The sequence below is a fragment of the Cupressus sempervirens genome, chromosome 11, assembly GCF_028749045.1.
Source record: "Cupressus sempervirens isolate cs-2001-9-10 chromosome 11, ASM2874904v1, whole genome shotgun sequence".
NCBI lineage: Eukaryota > Viridiplantae > Streptophyta > Pinopsida > Cupressales > Cupressaceae > Cupressus > Cupressus sempervirens.
The window spans coordinates 594,742,290-594,764,519 of NC_143128.1; positions in this window are offsets into that span (position 1 = coordinate 594,742,290).

The following is a 22,230-nucleotide window of genomic DNA, read 5'->3' on the forward strand; positions in this document are numbered from 1 at the left end:
ATCCATTGTTAGCCATTAAAGGATTCAATCTCTATGGAGCCCTCTTGTTGAAGATTTCTCCATCTATATTCATTCAAGCCTTTTTCTATGCAAAAATAAATTCAAGATTGGTGTTGAAGATCTAATGCCTTTTATTTGAGACATCCTACATACATTTCTATATACATTTGGAGCATTCATACTTGTGGATTCAATGATTTGAATCCTCCACAAGGATTTCAATATAAGCAAGGTGAATTATTTCATTTACTTTGTTTACATTTATTACAATTTTAATTCAATTTCAAGGTTGATTCCCAACTAGGGTTTGACCAAGAAAAACTCCCCATTCAGATGCCCTTTTTGTCAAACTTGTGAGATCTGTGAACATGAATTTCATTAGAGTAGTGTAGGTCAAGGTTGCCTTTTCGGGGTACAATTGTACACTAGGGTAAGATTATGCCCTACTATTAGGGTCAAGGTTGACTTCCATTCAAAAAGACAAAATATTTTTGGGTTTTCTCCATCTCGACATTTCCAGTCCATTATAGGTTGCAGAGATCCCCAAAATTGTACATAGACATAAAAAAAAACTTTCCAGATTCAATGTTAGTATTTTTCTTTTATCTATTTCAGGATTTAAGTCCATACTCCTCATAATTTAAAGACCATTAAAGTTTCTTTCTCCCTATTCTCCATCACATGATCCATTTATGCATTTATCACTTTCTTGTGCTTAAACAATTTGGATCATTCCTTTTAGAAAATAGGGTTAAGAGAAGAAACCTTTATTATAAAATATTATTTTCTTTCTATTCACTAACACTAGATTGTCAATTCTTCCTCCATCAATGATCACATCACAACACTCATCCTCACATTTTCACCTTGTTCCAAAAAAATTCCTCCTTTGATCAGGTTCATTCTCATCACTTAGCAAGACTCTCCTATTAACTAGGAATTTCTGATCTATCCTTCCTTGGCATTCAGAACATTCAAATGCTCCATGCCCTTCTTCTACATAGTGAAAACATTTTCCACAAAAACCTGCTCTTCTAGCTCATTGCCTTCTTCCTCTTCATATCTAATGTAAGTTTTTCTAATCATGGAAATGATTGGAATTGTTTACCCTCTAGTTCTCATTGCTACTACTTACCTCATCCTTATTCCTTTTATTATTATTTCAGCTTCCATAAGACCGTCCACTAGATTTTCCACACGACATCTTCCACTATTCTTGTTATCAAAATTTTTGTTTAGCTTCTCCTCAACTCTTAGGGAAAACTGGTATGCCTCCTCAATTATGGTTATTCAAACCAAACTCATCTCCGCATGAATTTTCGGCCTTAACCCATTAAGATAATGAGCAATTTTCTCCTTATCAACTTCTACATGTCTGATTCTAATTAGAAATTGGTAGAACTCTTTAGTATACTCTTGAACAAATCTTCCCACTTGATTCAACCCTTTCATTTTCTTTAACACGTCAAGTTCATAATCCATGGGAATGGATTTTCACTTTAATGTAGCTATCATCCAATCCCATCTAGTCATTTTTTCCTTTCCTCTTTTATTTCACTCTAACTGGATATCTTGCCACCAAATCTTCACATGTCCCTTCAATTTTCCCTTTACAAACTTGACCCTATTAGGATCTTCAAGGTCTTCATATACAAATTATTCCTCCAATTCACTAATCCAATTGATCAACTCCTCTGGGTTAATATTTAGCCAAAAATGTGAGAACCTCAAACTTAGGTCTTTTCCAATCTTGGAGATGACCTTAAAAAGTCTTTCTTCTTTAGTGTTTAGAACTGCCTCTACTTCAACATTTTCTTCTTCTTTGCCTTCATCATCACTTTCATCCCTTACAATAAGATTTATTCCTCTATGCATTTTTTATTCCAATTATTGCATCCATCCCTAGAGGGCTCTAAAACCCTTAGGCATAACTTCTATGACTCTTCTACCGTGCTCTCTCTATGGAGGCATTTTCATGCTTTCGCTGAAACCCTAGTGCAATTTGCCTCACAATAGATGATCTCTCTACATGCTCAGTCCAAACCACAATCCTAGTGCAAACTACCTTCTAGTCGACGATATGTTTACACACTCAAGAACTCCTTCTCTAATACCACTTAATGAAGGGTTCTCCCTTGAGTACCAAAAAAAAATAATAGAAAGAAAAAAATAATAGTAATTGCTGAGGACAAAATATGGGCTTCTTATTATCACCACAAATGCAAAATTATAGAATTTTGAAATACAATATGCAAACCCACATGGGTGCCTTCCTTACAAGTATTTGTAACAAAAAGCTACAAACTATCACCCATAGTTATCCTAGATAATGTATGGTCATTCCTTAAATAGGTATTTTTACACCATCTAGGAAGTTTCTAAACATCAAACCCTAACTCTTGAGACTGACTAATTCTAAAATTACATATAGAGTCAGACGGATACATCTTTGACACTTATTTCAAAAATTTTGATTGGCCTAATTTTGAAAGGCCATAAATTTTGAATTGTTTCTCTAACTGGCTATTATAACCACTTTTTAGAATCCCCAGCTTCTGATCTATAGGGCCCAACTAATGCAAGCTCTAGTCAACCCCATTCAGAGCACATCTAGGCATCTAAGGTCTTCAATAGTGATCCTAAATTTTTTATACCAAAATTGTACACCAAAAATCTACAATAAATTGATGAATACTCATGATATGGCACTAAGCCTCAACTAGTAAAATGATATAGCCAAGATGAACACCCACCTATAAAATTGGGATATTTTGAGCTCGTACGACTAACTTACTAAGTAGAAAGCCTCTAGAATCAATAACTTTGCACTAAGAAAACTCTTACTGAAGAAATAAAAAGGAAATATTGTTGGCTGATGTAAGATTTCTCTTACACCCAGGATGCTCCTGCATCAAGATTAAGGAAGGAAGTGGTGAACATAGTGAGTGTAAGACATAGAAAGAAGATAATTGGTGTAAAAAAAGAGAGTCAAAATACATAGAGGTGGATGCACTATAGAAGAAGACATTGAACAAAAGAATTCCATAGGGTGAATATATTAGAAAGGACCTAACAGGTAAAGAGTGCTAAAGACAAGTCAATAAAATTTTTGTTACCCAACAATTTCAATGAAGGTGATCCTTTAGATGGATGGACCTTAACCATTCTCTTTATCATGAAATTCTTTAATAGCATAGAATATTATAAGGAGTTATAAATCCTCTAATTGAGGTAGATCTTCTTGTACTCCTCATAATGTATAAGACAATCCTAATAGGGTAAACCTTTAGAAAGGGTATTTATAAGCTCTTAATAGGGAGACCTTTTGATTGCTATGAAAATATTATGGGAATCATCCCCACCATGCTTTTTAACCTTCTAATTGGGTTTTTTTGTGATACCAAAATAATGGTATTACATGTTGTAATTGGTAGGTGATCTATATTTGTTTCATTTTAGTAGATACTTGGTTAATGTTTAGTAGAATAGTTTGATTGGTAATGTTGAATTAGTAAATTACCTATTTTATTTATTTACCCCCCTCTTAGTACCATTTCATACTAACAAAAAGATGAAAAATAAAATAATTAATCCCATATTACTCACATAAAATACTTACTAATTAGCACATAGAGAGATCTTTAGTCAAGGCTCACAAACCTAAATTAAACTTGAGTGCATGATCCATCTACCAATGCATAGACTCCTTGAAATAAAAGGTAATCACCCATTGATATGATAAAATGCACTATCAATTATGCATAAACCCATATAAGCTTGAGGTTTAATTCTTAATATATATAGAAGCCAAAAAACTCCTATTAATTGAATACATATACTTACCCATTAGTGTAGAGAAAAATTCTTTAACAAAGCCCTAACTGTATCTGGAAACATTAGTAGACATGAAAAGGTTTATGAAAATTATATATCTCCTATTCTATGGTACTCTTTGGAAATAATGTTTGACACCCAAAAATGTAGTAGAAGTTGATGGAGACTTTGTACAAGTCTAGGAAATATTACATAATTCAGTACAAGAAATAACAAATCTCATATTGATTGAATAACATAGTTACTAATTAGTATGGTGGAAACTATTTAGCAAAGGATTATTACAACACACAAATTCCAATGGAATTATCATAAAACCCTAGAGTCAAGTACAAAAATACATGACCAAATTTCTATATTTAGCTTCCTTTATCATTATGGGTATTCTACTAGATTAGTTTTGATCCATAGAGGAATGAAATACACAAAAAAATAATTCTTGAACCTCTTATCTATTCCCTAGTATGAATTTTGTGCCATAGGGTAGATTTCAATGATTTATGAGCCTACAAAAAACTCATATGAATAATTCAAATCTAGATTTTACAAGCCAAGCAACTTTTCTCATACCAAAATTTCATTTAAATGATCAAATATGGTATACAAAATGCATGGTGCAACTAATGAGTCTAATTTGATAAAATTATGTTTCTTATGAAAATTAAATTATAAATAGGATATAAGGATTTCAAATAGTCATTCAACACATAGTAAAGTTTTCCAAAAGCATAATTTGTATTTCACAATTTTTTAAGATTGTTATTAAAAAAATGAAATAATGAATATGGAATGCCTTATTTCTCCTCAAATATCAATTGTGACATGCATCTCTTATTTTAAAATATATAATTTTTAGAAATATATTTATACTTTTAAAATTAATTGCACACCTCAGAATTCTCCTTAGTCGAGTCATGCTTCCTGAAAAGTAAAAGATTGTTTTAAATAGGTCAAAAACTAAATTTTAAGATTTTAATGAAAATCCTTTCAAATTGAATCAAAATACGTTTCCTGGCTCAAAAGTTGGTTTAGGGCCTATTTAATTCAAACTCTTATTAGAGTTATTTTTCTTCCTCCTACAAAATAGAGATTGAGCAAAACTACAAACGACCAAAAAAAGAATTAAAAAATTATAACACTAATATTAATTAAGATATGATAGTACTAACAAGAAAATTTGATGCTCTATTTTATGCAAAGCCAAAAAAAGAAAAAGAAAGAGCCTTGAAAAGAACCAATGTTCTACCTTACTTGCTAAAATAATGAGTCAAAAATTGTAATGTTCCGAATGGAACACCTAAGTTTTCTTGAGAGAAAACACCTATAGGAAGAAAGCAAGGGAAACACATGAGGGAAAGTACCTGATGGATATAGCTAAGGGAAAGTGCCTAAGGGAAGCACTCGAGGAAAAAATCCAAGGGAAAATATCCAAGGGCAACTCCCAAGGGTGACACTAGAGGGAGAGTACCCTAGGAAAATTTTGAGGGGAAGGTATCCAAATTATTATGTGGATGAGGTCTAAAAAGTGGAGGCCTAGTAAGTCTATTATCTATAGTGGATGGGCTCATAGACTTTAGTAAACCTTGGTGTACAGTGAGGATTAGAGGGTTGTTATTGTGTAGAATGTCTGAAGTAGAAAGATACAATGGTGTATGGCAGAGAGTGGGGGAGGACTAGTCTAAGTGACACATGCTCAAAATTATAGGAAAACATATAGATTCATAGACATACACAAATGGAAAGCCAAATCACATGGACACCAAAGATGAGTTTCATATGAGAGACAAAACTCTAGACGATTGTCTCCAAAGACAACAACTCAAATAATTTATATATAATGAAGGTACATTTGAGAAAATAAAATTAGAGTCATACAAATTAATCTCCAAATAAAATAATCAATAGATTTGATGCACAAGTGATATATCAGAGTAATATTACAATAGAAGACTAGGGTGGCTATGAACAATCAAAAATCCATTCACCAACTAGGGAGGATCTTCCACCTCCAAAATAGAAGACAATAACTCCAACTTAAATACACAATATAGAATAATATTCAAGATACATACCAAAAAAAAAACTACTCATTAGTCGTAAATACCTTCATGAAGGAAATTTATAGAGCTTCACAACATGTGTTGACATGACAAAAAACACCTACAACCAAAGTAAAAGATGGGTGCAAGATATACATAAATTAGTTGGAACCCCAAATATAATTTTTTTATTTTATTTTACTAATTTATGCCCCATATTTATTAGTTAAAGTAATTAATTAAAGGTCCCTTTTATTATATAATTTAAATTATGGGACCAATTATTTAATTAAATTATTACAACAAAATTTGGGAACATCACAAATCCTTACCACCCAAATATTGCTTATCCTTGAGAAATTCACTATGAACATGTGAGCTGACAATACAAATCCATTGTAACCTATAGTCATCCAACTTCCACTAAAATATTCTAATATGAATATTGTTGTTATCCTTACTAGGATCCTAATGATGCGAATCAATGAAATCCTTCCCATCATCATGTTTAACAATCTCTTCAGGTATGGCCACAAACACATATGTTGATGATTACACAAACCTAGCCACATCCATGAGCACAACCACTAATAGAGCCACATGCATAACCTCAATGGTGGACAGAGTATTGAAAGAGAGAATGTCAATGGATAAATCCTTGGTGGAAGATAGAGCCTCGATAAAGGGTGGAGTGTTGGTGGGTAGAAACATGGTGGCAGACACAAACTTGATGGATAAAACCTTGGTGAAACATAAATCCCTAATGACATGTAGAGCCTTGGTGGAAGAAACCTTAGCACTGAGAAGAGACTCAACTAATATAACCTTGGTGATGGGAAGAGCCTTGACAAAGAGAGATCCAATGGAGAGAATCTAAATAGAGAGAGCCTCGGCAAATAGAACTTCCACTATGGACAATCCCTCAACATCTAGAAAAGCCTCAATAGAGAGAACCTTGACAAAGAGAACCATGATGATAGATAGAGCCTAGATGATGATCATAATCTTAGTGGCCAAAATCATGGTGGAAGAGAGAACCTTAGAGAACAAAGCCTCAATAGATAGAACCTTAGTAGAAAAGAGAGCCTTGATAACAGAGCCTCAATAGATAGAACCTTGGTAGAAAAGAGAGCCTTGATAGAGAGAGCATCATTGGAGAGAACCTTGATAGAAAGGGCCTCAGTGGATAGATCCTTGACAAAAATAATCTCAACTACAAAGAGAGTCTTGATAAAGAGAACCTTGGTAGAGAGAATCTCAATAGCAAAAAAATCCTCGATGAAGAGAGCCTCAGTAGAGAGAACCTCAGTGGATATAATGTTGGAAACATAGATTGACTAATTGAGAGTGGGGGGTGAATCAATTACCACAAAAAAAAATCCACAAATCCCTTAGATGTCTGATAAACTAGTTACTACTATCACTCATTAAACATATAAAAAAATGTTGTAACTCGATAGATGTATGTAACTTATTATTGATCATTCATAGTGATTAACATGTAACCATAAAAGAAATAACATGAACACATGAGACACCAAATTTAACGTGGAAACCCAATATGGGAAAAACCACCAAGTAACTAGCTACTGATTTTCACTCTTCTGAAGTGAGCCTTGTTAGGAGCCAACCTAGTTAAAGGTTACAAAAGACACTATTAGGTGTGACCTTGTTAAAGGATTTAATCACCCTATAAGGAGTGGCCTTGCAAGAGGTATTTTGAAGAATTCAATAGAATTGTCACCTTGTTAGAGGATTTACAAAAGGCTGCTAAACCAACTTTGTTAAGAGATTTAGGAATCACTACTACAATGATGAGAAAGTAACAATGAAATGACCTGAATGAGATGCAACTGAATTATTGATATAGATCTTTATTTTGCTTCACTAGATCCTTCCTAATCAAATAAAAGTTTGTTGCTCCTCAATAATATCTGATCATCCTTCAAAGTTTTCTCACACTTTCTTCAAATAATCAACACATTGGCATGCTCACTCATTCATACTTTAGAATTCTCAACTTGACCTTTCATATATACCTTACAAATTGTCAAGTCAGCTCATTTACAACTTAAAATCATCAATAATCATTACATCAGTCGGCTACAATTATTGCATGAAAATTTAAGCTTTATTTCCCAAAACAACAAAATCCTTCATTGGCCGACCCTACTCGATAAACACTATTCCTGAATTGATTTTCTATGTCAACCAATAGAGGCTTAGTTAACACTGTAAACTCTGCAAAATCCTTTGGAGAATGAGTGAAATCAATAAACACTGACCTTCCTTTGTTAACCGAGTGTGCTCGATTAACACTAACTTCTACCACAAAATTCTTTGACGCCTGAGTGAGCTTGGTAGATACTATTTCCGTAGAGTAATTTCTAGGAATGCTTGGTAGACTCTGAAATTTTCTTTGCTGACCAACTGAGCTTAGTAAGCACTAATAATTGCTTTGCTAACCAAATGAGCTTGGTAGACACTAACTGATAATTGATATGACATTTGTGTGACATCAAAGACAACGCACAATTGGACAATTGTATCCAACAATCTCTCTCTTTGGCATTGATGGAAACACAACATGTCATAGCACAATGAAATTTGACAAAAAGTCTTTTCTTGATAGAAATTTTCTCCCTCTTAGATTTTATGCCACAAACTTCACTAATGCAATAATCTCCCTCTGTGAAGGAATTACATAACTTCTTTTGTAAATAGAAAACTCTCCCTTAAACAAATTCAAATTTCAAGAAAGCTATGATAGTAAACTCCCCCTCTTTGACAACACATGCCAAAGATAACACATACCAAATGAGTATCAATGTACCTTGAGTACTAATTCATATGGAATGTTTTCATGACTATGCTGCATCAACTGATAGATCTTCAACTTGGTTCCTGTTGATGCATCACTAAAACTTTATTTTAGTGAGCTTCAGATAGGGGAATGAATCCTAACTTACCTCTTAGATACAAGAATTCATCCTTAGGTAATAGCTTGGTGAAAATGTCAGCAATCTATTCTTTTGTATGGACATATTCCAATATGATCTCCTTATCTTGCACCAATTCTCTGACAAAGTGATACTCTATTGCAATGTGCTTGGTTTTGGAATGCATCACTGGATTGATTGATATGTTAATTGCACTTGTATTATCACAAAACATGACAATTGGTTCTTTGATCTCAACCTTCATGTCTTCCAACAACTATTTAAACCAAACAATATTAGAACAATTCACTACTATTGCAACATACTCTGCCTCTGTTATAGATTGGGATGTGCAATTTTGCTTTTTATTTGTCCAAGATACCAATATTTTGCCAAGAAAGAATGCTCCTCCACTTGTACTCTTTCTGTCATCCAGATTACCAACCCAATCAACATCAGTGAACACTTTTAGGTCCAAATTTCCTCCAGGTTTATACCACAAGCCATAATCTTTAGTTCCTTTCAAGTATCTAAAGATCCTCTTGATTGCCATCATATAATTTTCTCTGGGTTTTTTTGAAAATCTTGCTACTATACCAACTGCAAGAGCAATATTAGGCCTTGTATGAGCCACATACTATAACTTTCCAATCATTGATCTATACAAGGTCTGATCTACCTCTTTTGATTCATCATCTTTGGTAAGCTTTAGTCTAGTACACATGAGTGTTCCAACTAGTTTACAATCTTCCATGCAAAAATTCTTGAGCATCTCCTTGATGTATTTAGATTGAGTGATGTAGATACCATAATTGCTCTCCTGAATTTGAAGACCAACAATGAATTTAATCTCACCAAACATAGACATTTCAAATTATTTGTTCATTTTCTCTGAAAAATCTTTGCATAGATCATCATTTCCTATAAAAAAAGTATCATCCACAAATATTTCTACCAAAAAAATCTTGTTATTTGGTCCTTCTTTGATGTACAAGCTACTATTATCATTAGTTCTCTAAAAACCAATCTGAATGAGATAGTTATGCAATCTCTCATACCATGCTCTAGGAGCTCGTTTCAGACCTGACAATGCTTTATGTAACTTGCAAACCATGTCCTTTTTGTCTAGATCAACAAAACCTTTAGATTCCTCAACTCAATGTAGACTTCTTCATCAAGAATACCATTAAAAAATGCAGATTTGACATCCATCTGATATACCTTGAATCCTTTATATGCAGCATATGCAAGTAAGGTCTTGACACCTTCCAATCTTGCAACAAGAGAAAAAGTCTCTCCATAATCAATTCCTTCTTCTTGAGAGTAGCCTTTACATACTGATCTAGCTTTGTTTATTGATACCTTACCATCTTTATTCAGCTTATTCCTGAATACCCACTTTGTTCCAATCACATTTTTATCTTTAGGCCTAGGTACAAGAGTCCATGTTTTTTTCTTTTCTATTTGTTCTATCTCTTCATTCATAGTTTCAATCCAACTTTAATTTTCCAATGCATCTTTGACATTTCTAGGTTCAAAATCAACAAGTAAACAAGTACCTTTTACCTTACTTCTTGTCATAGCACCTTTTAATTTATTTCCAAAAATCTAATCTGGTGCACGTTGTCTCCTGACATACTTGGCCAATACAGGTTCCTTACCTCTTGACTGAGTTCCACTATCTTCATTTTGAGTTTCAACTTCTGGCTCTTGTTCTTCTAACAATAGCTTGGGTCCTGGCTCAGTAGATTTAGAATGTGACTCAAGTTCCTGTGACTTGGTTGGAACTTCTTGCAACTTGGTGATTGAAGACTTAGGAGTAGAAGTCTCTTGATTGATAGATGTATCCAACATATAAACTTGGTGAACATGACCTCATTGGATAGAGACTAAATGAATAGAGCCTCAGTCGAAAAGAGAGCCTTAATGGAAAGAGCTTATTGCACATAAGGAAGGGCTCAATACTCAATTAACTAAAGGAAACACTCATGAAATGGAGTAGTGGTAGAGCTTATGTCACCTTGACTCATTCATGTTGTCTTTTCAAGATCCATTCAAGAAACATCTTTAGGTTTAGGTTTTCTACACATGTAGGGGTACCAATAGATTCTTGATATCCTCTTGGGTCAACATGATAATCATATCTTTATCCTCCTCCTATAACACATCACCCTTATTCTTGTTGTGACGTGAATCCTAATCAATCTCAGAGGTTTATTCGACATAGTTTCTTCCTAGATTATTTCTATGGGAGTTTGGGGACAATGCCCCTTGCACTCCTTGTTGCAATATAGGGTGGGGTCAAGGAGAAACACCCTTGTAGGGATTTTAAGGGGAAATTCCCTCGAAGCCAAAAATGAATTGACTATTGTAAATGTGCCAACTGCTATTTTTCTATTAGATGACTAGTTATTCTAACCCTAATTCTGTAAGCAAAAAAATCTTGTGATATGTCTTAGGGTTAGAGATTTCATAATGTATGATGAGATTGTATCTTCTTATAGTGGTATTAAGCTATAAGGGATTACAAATTTTAATAATTGGACAATAATAATAGTGGACTTTTTGTTGGTAGACGTAGCCCAAGGATTGGGTGAACCATGTTAAATCTTCGTGTCTTATTTTCTCTTCTATGAAATTTATTATTTTTTGATATTGGTTATATTTGAATGTAATTGGTATTTATGTCTTTTTTTAATCCTAACAAGTGGTCTTAGAGTAAGGTGTCATAGTATTTATTTATTTATAGCTATCCTTTGCAAGCAGGTCTCACGCTTAAGTGAGAGTCTTTTGGTTGAGTGGGAGCAATGATAGATGAGGGTAAGCTGAAGGTTAATAAGTTTAATGGGAAACACTTTTAGTTATGGGAGATGCAAATGGAGGACTATTTTTATCAGAAGGATTTATGATGATCACTTAAAGGAAAAACCAAGAAAATGACTGCTATGATAGATGAGGATTGAGAAATTCTAGATTGAAAGGAACTTAGAAGTATTTGTTTATTCATGGTGCAATTGGTGGCATTTAATATTATGAAAGATAAGACAGAAGAAGAGTTGATGAAAACCATAGTGAAAATATATTAAAATCCTCTACTTCAAACAAGGTATTTCTCATGAAGTTTTTATTTAATATGAAGATGATAGAAGGTGGATCTATTGTAGATCATTTAAATAATTTTATTATGGTTACTATTTCCAATTATCTTTTGTAAATGTCAATTTTGATGGATCAATTAGGTCTCTCTTGATTTTTTGTTCATGGCCTAAAAGTTAGAATGGCTTGATAATGACTATAAGTAATTTTATTTCTAGATCTAATACCCTAAAATTTGATGATGTGATTGGTGTTATTCCAAGTGAGGAAAATCGTAGGAAAAGCTCAGGTGGATCTACATTAGGAAGTATTTTGAATACACAAAGAAGAGATAGAATGACTGAGAGGGGAAACAATTCAAAAATTGTGGGAAATCAAGAGAAAAATCAAAGGGGAAGAGGTTTCAATCAAGATTACCAAAAGATTGTTGGTATTGTGGAAAATTAGGGCATAAGAAGAAATATTGCTAGACTTGAAAGAACAATGAAGGAGATAAACAAGAAGGGAACAAGGAGGAAATTGTGGTAAGTAATAAATTTGAAGAGGATACTTTGCTCCTTTCTTTAGAAATTGTTGACAATTCATGGGTTTTAGATTTAGGGGTTTCATTTCATGCTACTCTCCATAGAGGTTATTTTCTTGATTATGTCCAAGGGAATTTTCGGCTTGTTTATTTGGGGTATAATAAACCCTGTCAAATTGTTGGAAAGAGAAAAATTAAGATTAATTTGCAGAATTAAAATCATTGGCTATTGTAAGAGGTAAGACATGTTCCAAGGTTAAGTACGAACTTAATTTCAGTAGGGCGACTAGATGATGAGGGTTGCATAGTTACTTTTAATGAAAAAAATTGGAAGGTTTCAAAAGGTTCCCTTGTAGTAGAAAAAGGTGTGAAAGTAGGCATCTTATAACTTTGTACAGGTCATATTATTCATTCTACTTTAATTATTTCAGAGAAAAATGAATGTTCAAGAACATTTACTCCAATTGAGTAGGAATAACAAAAAGTTGTTGTATATTTTGATACATCACTATGGAACAACAAACTTGGGTACTTTAATGAGAAAGTTATGAAATTAATTCATTCAAAGAAAATTTTACCAGGTTTTAAATGTGTCAATGTGGATTTCTATGAAAGTTGTGTGTATGGAAAACAAAAGAGAGTGAGTTTGTGAAGAGTAGGAAGGAAGCAAAAGCTAAGAAATTAGAGCTTGTGTTTACAAATGTATAGGGACTAGATCAGGTATCTTCCCTTGGTAGCTCTCATTATTATGTTACATTCATTGATGATGCAACTAGAAAATTATGGGTTTATTTCCTTATATAGAAATCTAATGTATTTCAAACTTTTAAGAAATAGAAATGCTTGGTTGAGAATGAGACTGGTAAAAGATTAAATTGCCTTAGATCTGATAATGGTGGTAAGTATTTCAAAAAATAATTTGAAAATTATTTCTCCACTAATGGTATTCATAGATTGAAAACTATTCCAAGGACCCCATAGGAACATGGAGTGGTTGAACGCATGAACACGCCAATAATAGAGCTTACAATGAGCATGAGGTTGCATGCTGGGTTCCCCTTAAACATGTGGGCTAAAGCTATCAATATTATTGCATATTTTATTAATAGGGGCCTCTCTATCCCTTTGGTTTGTGTTATTCTAGAAGAAGCATGGACTGGTAAGAAGGTGAGTTATTCTTTTCTTAGGACCTTTAGTTGTGAAGCTTTTGCACATATAGATTCTGAAAATAGAACCAAGATGGAAGTTAAGTAAAATAAATGTATATTTTTTGGATATAAAATTGATGAATTTAGTTATAGGTTTTGAGATTTTGAAAATCATAAAATTATAAGAAGTAGTGATGTCATATTCAATGATAAAGTGTTGTATAAAGATCTATTGCAATAGTGTGAGAAAAAAGAAAATGATTATGTAGTGCTGGATGATACTTAAAAGGATGATGTTTTGATAGTTCCTCATGCTCCACGATAAATACAACAATAAATACCACATGCCTCAATGAATGTTAGATGATTAATAAGGGTAAGTAGACCTCAAAAATATTTTCTGTCTCTTTGTATTCTATTTTATTAATAGATGCTAGTGAACTTGAATGTTATGATGAAGTTGTATAGGTGGATACAAAGACTAAGTGGGAGCCTCCAATGAAAGATGAAATGGACTCCTTGTTGAATAATCAAACATGGAATTTATGCAAGTTGCCTATAGGTAAAAGGGTTTTGCAAAATAAATGGGTTTATAGGTTGAAATAAGAGGATGAAGGTAAGAAATGATTTAAAGCCAGGTTAATGATAAAAGAATTTGCATAGAAAAAAAGCATTGATTTTGATGAGATATTTTCTCCTATTATTAAAATGACTTCTACTTGTACTACTTTTATTTTGGCTACTAAAGATTCTCATTTGGAGCAGCTTGTTGTTAAAACAATCTTTCTTCATGGTGCTTTAGATGAAGAGATATACATAGCACAACCATAGGGATTTGAGTCAAAGATAAGTAGAACATAGTGTGCAAATTGAAGAAAAGTTTATGTGGATTGAAGAAAACACCTAAAAAATCATATCTTAAATTTTATAGTTTTATGCATGAGAATGGTTGTACTTGGTATCATTTTGACCATTATGTTTAGTTTAAGAGGTTAGATGATGAAAAATACATTATTTTATGTTTATATGGCCATGATATGCTTGTAGATGGGTCTGATATGGATCACATTAAAGGGTTAAAAGAATAGTTAGCACATTCATTTTCTATGAAGGATTTGGAGGCAGCAAAACAAATCCTTGATATGAAAATTTGTAGAGATAGAAAGAATAGAAAATTGACATTATCTCAGGTTGACTATATTGAGAAGGTATTACAACATTTCGCTATGGAGAATGCTAAAGTTGATAGGATACCTTTATCTATTCATTTAAAACTAACTAAGGAGCTATGTCAAAAAAGACAAGAAGATGAGGCTAAATGTCCAAGGTACCTTATGCTTTAGTTGTAGGAAGTTTAATGTATGCTATGTTATGTACTAGGCCAGATATTGCACATGTAGTGGGAGTTGTTACCAAGTAAATGAGTCATCCATGGATTGAACATTGGAATGCATTTAAATGGATTCTTAGATATTTGATAGGAACATTTAGTAAGTGTTTATATTTTGGGGGCTCTAGTAGTACTAATCTATAGGGCTATTTTGACTTAGATTTGGTAGCGGATATTGATACTAGGTGGAGTATTATAGGTTGTATATTTACTATTGGTGGGGCAACAATGAGTTGGATTTCTCAGTTGTAGAAGGTTGATGCTTTATCCACTACAAAGATAGAGTATTTTATTGCTACCAAGGCAACTAAGGAGATGATATGACTTTAGTTCTTCATGGAAGAATTGGGACACCCATAGAGGGGTAGTTATTTGTTTATAGATAGCTAGAGTACCATTCATCTTGCAAATAATTTTTCTCTACATCCACAGACAAAACACATATAGTTGGGGTACCATTTCATTTGGTTGGTTTTGGATGATGTCTAGTTTAAAATGGAGAAGATACATGAAAATGATAATCCAACATATATGTTTATAAAGGAAATCACAAGGGAGAAGATATACTCCTCTTCAACTTTGATTGGTCTTTTAGATTGAACAACATAAAAGAATAGCAGAGTCTAGGGTGGTTTGATATTTTAGTGGAAGCTATTTTTTTAGCAATGCTATATAATCAGTCTCCAAGTGGGAGGTTATTGTTGTGGAGTCCAATCGGTCTCCAATTGAGAGATTATTGTGATGTGGAGCCTAATCAGGCTTGAAGGTTTATTTGATGCAGTTTCTTCCTAGATTATTTCTATGGGGGTTTGGGGATGTAATGCCCACTCATAGTTTTCTTTATATTATATATGTTGAACTCTTTTAGAGTTATTTCATACATGTGTTAGTTTCAGAGATATATGGTATGATGTTATTTGATTTCTTGAAAATATCATTTATGATTACATAATTGATTAGATTTTACATATTGTATAATGATTATGATTACTTACATGTTAATATTACTTTAATGGTTCTTAGTTAGTAAATATGATTGTTTTCATAACAATGTTAGATGATATGTCTTTAATGATGATTGTTTTACATTCATAGTAATGCATTGTTATATCTAAGCACTTGATGAGTTGACTCATGGTTCATTATGGTACTTACCCCATACTTGCATGTGTATGGTGCACATGCCTATTTTAATTTTTTGTTTGACATGTTTGATGTGGTTAAGGGAGGGAGTCACAATCACCTACCTAGGTGGGGTCTACACGATGTACCACTACCTACCATTTCCTTTCTAGTTTAGCTTTATATATATATATATATATATATATATATATATATATATATATATATATATATATATATATATATATATATATATATATATATATATATATATATATATATATATATATATATATATATATATACATGCTCATCTTTTATGCTGGTTGCAAGTACCGAGCATCGACTTCCTTGAATTATCAGGATGAGTGTACCTTCACAATAACTAAATGGTAAGAATGTGAATATAATGATTAGGTCCAATCCCGACCATAGCCCAAACACTTGTCCTACAAGGAGGACTTGTATCTAACCATCTACCCCTTTTTAAACCTGTCACTTTATCTTTGCATGTGTTGCTTGAGTTTGAATTTTGAATGGTTTTGCTTATACGCATTTGACTATGTTATTTATTTGGTAAAAGGTTTAATTATGATATCTAAATTAATCATATAATATTGGAATTACTAAATATTATTTAAATAAAAGGAAGAATTTTTATAATAATTAATTGAAAAATTAAATTAATTAAATATTTATTTTATTTATTTATTTAAAAGACTTGATTTAAAAAGTCTAAATGTAAAAGTTGAAAAAAAGAAAAATTAAAATATTAAAGATTAAATATTGATTTATCATGAATATTTAATCAATGCTAATAAAATTAGAGTTGCAAATAATTAGTGGGATTTAATTTTTATTAATGATTAAACTAATTATATACAATTTAATTGCACGTTAATTAATAAAATTAAAATAAGATTTTTGGATGAGAAATAAGTTATCTAATTTAAAAGAAAGGATATTTATTCATTTTATTATAAAAAGATAAATTAATTTTGTGAAAAGAAAGTAAATAAATAAAGAATATTTATTTATTTAATATTAAAAGAAGGGGAACAAGTAGAAATTATATATTTTCTTTATTAAAAAATAAATAAAGTGATATATATATATATATGTATATGTATATGTATATGTATATGTATATGTATATGTATATGTATATATGTATATGTATATATATAAGAAAACAAAGAAAAAATATTATTTTATTTTAGTTGAGTTACCTTCTTTTGTAAGTTTACTTATTTTAGAAACTTTAGCTTTATTAGTTTTATTTTATTTATTTATTATTTATTAAGAGGTCATTTTGGTCTTTTTGGAGGAGAAAGACTTTTACAGAACAATAAGATAATTTAGAACAAAGAATTTAGAAAACAAGTTATAGGTTATGCATTCAGATTTTGAAGTAAAAGAGATTTTTCAATCTTGGCAGTAAAGTCTATAATTGGGTTTTCTTCTTCTTCTTAACATATCAACTTGGTGTTTGAAGATAGGGGTTTTAAAATCTCTTTTCCATTTCTATTGGAAATATTTTATTTTTTGTGTTTTCTTGATTATGAATAAATTTGTTTGTAGTTACTTGTGTGTCAGTTTGAGGGTTTGAAACATGTGATTTTTCTATAACTTTTATCTTATTTATTTTACTAAAAATGTAAATATAATTTTAGATACCCATTTGGATTTTATTTAATATATATAAAACTCATATATGATTTTTTTTTATGGACATGGTCAAATATTGATTGTCACGCCAAAACTAGATCTATTTGAGCTTGATTTTTCAATTAGAGACAAACAAGAAATCACTTATAACTTTTGAAAAATATATAGTTAGAAAGATATATTATTTTTGATTGTAAATAAGTCTATTATGAATATTTTTCTTGATTTTGATGTAGATCCAACAGTTCAAACAAAAGTTATGTTCTTTCTTCTACACTCGTAACCTTCAAATCTGAATAGTGGTGCTAGGAAGATTCATATTTTACACCATTCAAATAAAATTTTCTTTAGGACTGGTGATAATAAAAAATGTGTGAAATTAAATTATCTTTCCATAGATATAGGTTGTAGATCTGTATCATTCCATATGAGATAATAACATTTAAATTACCAGCTGATTTACATAGAGAAAATGCATAAAAAATAATGTTATGAACTTTGAAAATGTTTAATCTTTATTGTTAAATATTATTGATTTAACATGTAATAATTAATTCTAAAATTATTAGATAATTAACATACTAAATCTATCTACACTTTTATAACCTTAATATAATCAAACAAAACTTCTGAAAACAATCTAATCCAAATCATTCGATGGAACCTTGTCTTATTTGATGTGTGTTTATTTGAGGTTTTGTGGTATTTTTTGTGATGGGTTTTGAAAATTTTAATGTGATGTTTTATTTTGTGATGATTTTTATGTGAACTATTTAGCTGGCCAAACTAGGATGTGTACTAGAGGTGTTTTTTAAGATATCTTTTATGATTGTTATTTGACTAGATGCCAAGATATACTTTATGATTCAAAATTGAGGCTTATGTTTATGAGATTTTAGGCATATATGATGGCTTGGGTTTTTAGAACCAAACTATTTTTGGGTTTCCTGTTAAGGAACCAAGTTCTATCATTATGGGTGTTGTGGTATGGAACACAATTGTGATTTATGTGCTTAGGGGAGGTTGTCTAGATACACGTCTTTGAGAGTGGTTTGCAATAGAGGTATTGGTTCCAAAGTGGTCAGTATAAGGGTAACCTATTCTAAGTTTTGTAATAAGTGATAACATAGTAATTAACATATCTTGCCTAACCCTTTTTCCTTGAGATACATTAAAAAGATAAGTTTGAGATGTGCCTTGCCCATGCCTTGAGTATGTGTACAGGCTAACAATGGGAATGGGATGATACTTAGTGAGAGGTATGATTGGTTTTCCTCATCTTTATGAGAGGTTTTTTGGGTTCTATATGTGTCACATTGAGGGTCTGGGGTCTAGAGTGACCAGTTCAAGGTAACACAATGCTTGAGGATCTGGGGTTTAATAAGAGACTTTTCCAAGGTAACTCAAGTAGTTTGACCATGTGATGACAATCCCTAGTATGTAGCTTGAATCTCCTCCATAGATTTTTTATTTTTAGGTGGTGTATTTATTGGTGATGTACTTGCTGGTGGTGTATTTATTGGTGATGTCTTGCTAGTGATGTATTTATTAGTGATGTACTTGTTGGTGGTGTACTTATTGTTGGATGTTCTTATTGTTGGTGATTTAGTTTTCTTGATGATAGTTGTTATCTGTTGATTATTGTTCTTTGACAAGTGGCTTTTGACTTTAAGTGGATATATTTCATTGATTTTATCTCATAATTTTGGTACTTGATATATACTTGGTATATATATGTTGACTTGGTATGTAATGTTGGTATTGGATGAGTGTTATTTTTTTACTTTGCTAATCTTTTCTTCTTGAGTAGTTTGTGTTAACCTTGAGGTAGATTTGGCTATTAGGATTCCTTTCCTAGAAATTTTTATAGTTTAATTTGTTGTATGTGGATTATTCATTATCTTCCCTACATGGTGGGAGTGGAAGCTTGACTAGGAAACCACGCGGTTAGGAGGTAGTGTATTCTTACCATTTGTATCCCCCTCACATTGCTAGTTGTTGGATATTCCATGATGCCATTGTACCTTTATCATTATTCTCCCTATCTTGGAGACTTCTACTTAGTTGATATATTTATATGTTATCGTGTATCTTTTATTTTGAGGTACTTGTGTCTATTATCGCATACCCTGCAACATGTGCAATGATTTTTATCCATTATATATGTTTCATTGTATTAGCTGTATTCATGCATTTTCTTATAAGATTAATATGTTATATTTTTATGTTATGGACATTGTAATTAATACTTAAACAATTAATAAAAAATATTAAATGTGGCTCAACATGAAGGAACCCTTGAGGAATGAAATCTATATTGTAATTGCATGTGTAAATATTGTGTTTGTGTATATTGCTTTTGCATTGTTACTTTGATGTTGTATAAAATTCAGGTAAAAAAACTAGTTTAGTAAACTTTATAGCATATTAGGTTTATTTCTTTTGGGTTCCATAGTGGGGCATTATAGGGGAGTATGCCCCCAAGATGTGGTCAAGGGGTAGTGCCCCTTGTGAGGTCCTGGGAAGTGCCCTAGGTATGCTCCTTGTCATAGTATAGGGTGGGGTCAAGGGGAAACACCACCATAGTGTATTTTAAGGGCAATGCCCTTGAAGCCCAAAATGAATTGACTATTATAAAGGTGGTGACCCTTTTTTTCTATTGGATGACTTATTCTTGCCCTAATAAGCAAAAAAATCTTGTATAAAATGGCTTAGGGTTAGGGATTTCATAATGTATGATGAGATTGTAGATTTTTTAGTGGTATTGAGCTATAAGGGATTGCATATTATAATCAATAGATAATAATAATAATGGACTTTCTATTGGTAGACATAGTATAGGGATAGGGTGAACCACGTTAAATCTTTGTGTCTTGTGTTCTCTTGTATGTAATTTATTATTTCTTGATATTGGTTATATTTGCATGTAATTGTTATTTATGTTCATAGTTAATCCTAAAAATTGTCATCATCCACTTTCTCCCACTTGTGCAAATGAAATATTAGTTTTCCTTTACAGCGGTTGAATCTATTACTAAGCAATTCTCTACATGCTTCTATATAAGAGACAAATTCAAGATTTAAAATAGACCACATCATAGATATGATAGATTGTAATATTTCATCCATCTCTTCAATGCACAAAATTATAAGGCTCTCCATAGCAATCAAAACCTTAGTATTATGATCTTCCTTGATGGTGATCAAGAAGTGATGAAACATATCGAGGACCAAGTCTTCTAATTTTAGATCTAAGAGGAGGTTACTTACCTTGACATTTAAATAACTCTCTAATATTGTTGATCTCCTACCAAAATGATTGCCAATGATGTCATCAATTCTTTGAAAGTTGCCAATGATCAAATGCAATGTATCTATCATGGTTTTATCATCATATGGAGCTCTTAGACCTAAAATAGTCAATATGTCACTAAGACATGTTTTAGCTACAAACTTCATTTCCTTTTCACAGTGTCTTAATAGCTTGGGTTGACTTAAGGCATCTTTGATACCACTCTCCATCACTTCTAGATGTGATCCAAATCCTAAAATCTCCCTGTCATCTCAACATGATTACTAGGTCACCATATTTGATACCACTACAATGTTCCCAATGACACACTTGAGTTCTCTTGAGGGAAAAAAAACTTGTAGAAAGCACTTGAGGGAAACACATAAGTAAAAAATCTAAGGGAAACATTTGAGGAAATGTGTCTAAGGGTGACACCCAAAGATGTAATTAGATGGAAAGTATTAGTATTTTAAAACTCTATAGGTTTTAAATTACCTCAATGAGAACAAGACACATCTAGGGGCAGATAAGTCACATCTTCAACATGCCATTTTAGACACCGAGCCAAGTATAAGGCTAGACCTTTCTTCTACTTCAAGCTCTGCAAAACCTAGGCAGGTGGACCTCAAATTCAATTAATATGGTACTGGTGCAAAAACATATTCTTGAATGTATTAAATAGATTTAACAATTATTTCTCCTATTAACTCATGCAATGACTTAGATCTGTGGTAGCTAAATGCAAGATAATGAAATTGATAAGTTGAGTGAGGGTAAGACTTTTCAGCTCTTCAACATGAAAGGGGGAAAAACATTTGATTAATAATGTTGAATTCAACAAAACCCCTAATATGCAACAGTAAGAACTAATGATCTTATAGTTGATCAGTGCCTTATCTATTGGGAAATTCCATGAATCAAGCTCATACATATGGATACCTGATACCTATTCATATATTTAGATATCTGATCTATCCATTCATCTTATAAATACACATCTGTGTTCAATCTAAATCTCATTCTTACCTAATATCCTCCTCAATAAACTTGCAACCCTATTGATTTCCCTAAAGCATTTACATAACTCCTTGAATTATAAGAAACAATGAAACAACATACATCCTTAAGGGACTACAACTATGACCTAGGCTCTTTGTTCAAAGATCATAAAACATTACA